Below are 3,712 nucleotides of genomic sequence, written 5' to 3'. Positions count from 1 at the left end.
CGAACCGAGAACCGGGATGTTGGCCGCAGAGCAGCACCCTGTGGGGCGTAAACTCGACAATGCCTTCGTCACGCCGCGCATTGTTTGCCACTGGCGAGAGTTCACTCTCGGCCTTGATTTACCGTCCCGAGTTCGCTGCTCGCCGCTTCCCGGCCCCGCAAACACCGTGTACCCAAATTTTCCTCCAAAGATCGCTCCATCCCCCGCCGAAAGATGCCTTTACCCTCGACTTTTACCCCTCCCTTCCCTTTCGTCACTAGAGCCGACTAATAAATCCGTGGAATATCTCTTCATTATATTGACTCGTGTTGGGATCATATTGAGAGTACGATATATTATCGTGATAAAAAGGGTACGTACGAGAGAATGCCAAAGTGGCTCTCCTTACGGGAATAATTAAAATCCTTTCAAGCGCGAGGAGGATACAATTTTCCGTATTCTTTTTTATTGGCCAACGATCTTCGATCTATCATCGATCGTCATTCGACGTGAATTATGTTCGAAATTTTCAAGGGCGAATCGGAGGGATTCAAGTAATTTCATCGCCTTCTCTTCGCCGAGAGGTATCGTTCGTGTACTTAATTTATTGGACAATTTACGAGAGTGGAGGGGGTAAAAGTGAAATTGACGAGGAAAAAGAAAGAGGAACGAGAAAAAAATATATATATATATGTATAGCGTACGTGGTCTCGTTAATACGTGGCGTCGTGCTGGCAATCGGATCAAACGTTAAGCCAGTCCAGACAGGCAGACTAGATTAGGAAGGGTTAACCAACGTAGCGGTGATTTAAATCAATGACGGCGGCACATCTGCTGGCAGAGATTAATGATTAGACGCACGAGAACGAAGCCTGAAACTCGGCGCTTTCAGAGATCGGACAGATTAGAAACTAATTTAACGAGCTGCTTTCATCGTGCGATCCAATATTCATCTCGATCCCTTTTAACCGTATCGCGCTGATATATCCACTATCGGTTATGTCGATTGATCGAGCCACGCGATATTTCTTCTTTTCCCCCTCTCCCCACTTCAAAAACCTACGTCGGATTTTCATTCTGTAAAAATACGGAGAGTTTGAAAGACTCTCCTTTCTTTTTTCCCCCTTTCGATCTATACGCGACATCGATCTCGATAACATCTCGAGACGAAATATTAATCCTCGATCGATTCGAATCGACAGATTCTCGTTTATCGTCGACCAGCTCGTTCCATTATATGCTTCGCACGTATAAATATATACGGGGAGTATAAATATACAAATGGTTGAATATTACGAGCGTCGCTAATTCGTGTTAAAAAAAAGGAGGGAGAGATCGAGTTTCGTGTATCGAGATCGGGAGTAAAATCGGCTCGTTTAGCGTTTAGAAGTTTGAGTTTCGTAGGGTGGTCACTTACCTTTCCCCCCTCCTACTCCTCCTCCCCCTCCTAGGAACACTAACGAGGAACGCACATAGATTGGGAGAACGGTTAGCGGAGTTAGCGGCTGCGGCTACTTTATTTACGCCGTACACATGTCGACACCAAGGACTGTCCTATGTGTACAGTAGCATTCGCTGGTAACCGACTATACAAACATTATCCGTACAGTTGGTATTTATGGATGGGTCCGCCGCGCTCACAATCTTAGTTTATTCATCGCTAAACTGACATCACCTCTGTCAGTCGAAACCCTCGAGCTACCGTACCATTTATCTAAGGAAACAACTTTAACCACTTAACGCTTTCGGACCGGAACATGATCGCTTTGTATCTCGTCCAGAGAGGCTGTTTCGCGCCGATAAATAGTTTAACATCGCGTCCAATATCCAATATATTCCGTATATATTTTATCCGTGAAAAGAAAACATTTCTCTTTTGTATATCGTATGTACTTTTTTTTAAAAAAAAAAAAAAAAAGTACTCGTCCGCGTTGAAATATAAATTTTTTTTTTTTTTTTCGACGAGATAAAACATGGAAGAAAAAAAAAAAAAATAATCGGCCGCAGTGAAATATAAATTTTTTTTTTTTTTTCTTTATTTTTTTTTTTCAGTTAAAAAAAAAAAAAAGTACCCTTTCTATTTTAAAGAAAAATTTTTTTTTTTTTTTTCGACGAGATAAAACATGGAAGAAAAAAAAAAAAAATATAAAATTACTTCGATAAATATCCCCTTTGTATTGGGTACAAAAGCATCGTCGAGTCCATCCGATGCCTTCACGCCCATCTTTCGGAACGATCGGCACTCGAATATTTCATACTGACATTTTTAACATTAACTCTATTCGTCAAGGCCTGCGCCATCGAATGGCGGTGGCATTCAGCCGTGCGACACTCGTGTATACACTCGCCTTTTAGCCTTCTCTTGCGGCCTTGCATGCTGTGACGAACAGCTGTTCGATTTTGGACACGGTCATTACGCGTATATATATATATATATATATATATATACTGCCACGTTCCCCGTCACCTTTGTCGCGAGAAAGAATGGATTGTTTAGACAGCCTTCGTTTCCGCTATCTTTCCTGCCACGAGAACATTCTCTAAACTTTTTCTTCCTTTTCTTTCCCCTTAATATTCGTTACACGCTCGAATTACATTCGATCGATATAGCGCGCAGATATTATTCGTTCGCATCTATCGACAACGAGGTTAGACGAGGTTAGGATCCGAGGCGACGTTTGTCCACGTTTGCGTTCACATCCTCGGCGAATGGAGGGATTTTTTTCGAGAAAACGACGCGAAGATATCAGGAGGTAGCGTTCTTGCGAGAATACTAAAAGGATAAAAGGAGGTTCGAGTATGGACGTTCGAGACTGCGAATTATCGTCGGTATAGTAGGGTCCCCCGGAACCGACTAACAGTTTTGTAAAAAGCTTTTGTGAGTTTAGCAGCGTCGTAACTCGGAGTTTGTCGCCGACAGCGTTTCTACCGTGGGACAGGAGACAAGCGAACCGTGTATACGTACATATATATATATACATATATATATATATACACACACACACACATATATATATACGCTATATACAGGATAGTATAGGCGAGAGGTAGAGTGGTTCGGAGACGCGAAGATAAAGCGGGAAGGGCAAAAGAGACGCCCTCGGTGAAATTACAGCCTCGTAACTCTGGGTAAGCGGGAAAGAGCGTATGTGACAGCGGGCGGACAGGCGAACGGGCGAGCCGGCCGACCTACTGCGCATGCTTTCCCGGAGTTTTATAGCCATCAAGGGGGGTGTTTCAGCCCCGACTAGCTGCCGTTGCCTTACGGGGTTGCACGGCGTTACACGGTTCCCGCATTCTCGTAAACAACTCGGCCAGACGCGCTTATCACGTTCTCGCGATACGCAGCGAGACTACCTTCGATCCCGTCCTAATAAAAATTGTCCAACTTCCCGCACGAGATTTTAAAAATTAACTCGCATCTCGATCTCGATCTCGAAATCTCGTTATCGAGAACGACAACTATTTTTCTCCCTCTCTCTCTTCCCTTCGTTTACGCAGGTTTGGGAAGAGCGGATTCGAGGTAATAATTTTCGAGAGCATCCCTCGAATATTGCCGGCGAGCAAACAATTGACCGAGCCGTGTCTAATTGCCGCTGATGATTTCTAAACTGCCCGTCATCTCGCGGCTAATAAATGGATACGGCCGATCCCTTTAAGCGGTACCAGATCCGCTCGTTATTATTTTCGTCCAAGACCCGACATTATATAAAAGCCCGGTCCAATTTACTTT

Source organism: Apis dorsata, unplaced genomic scaffold (genome assembly GCF_000469605.1).
Source record: "Apis dorsata unplaced genomic scaffold, Apis dorsata 1.3 scaffold_108, whole genome shotgun sequence".
NCBI lineage: Eukaryota > Metazoa > Arthropoda > Insecta > Hymenoptera > Apidae > Apis > Apis dorsata.
The sequence above is the reverse complement of the archived record's forward strand: the minus strand, read 5'-3'. Positions refer to the sequence as shown.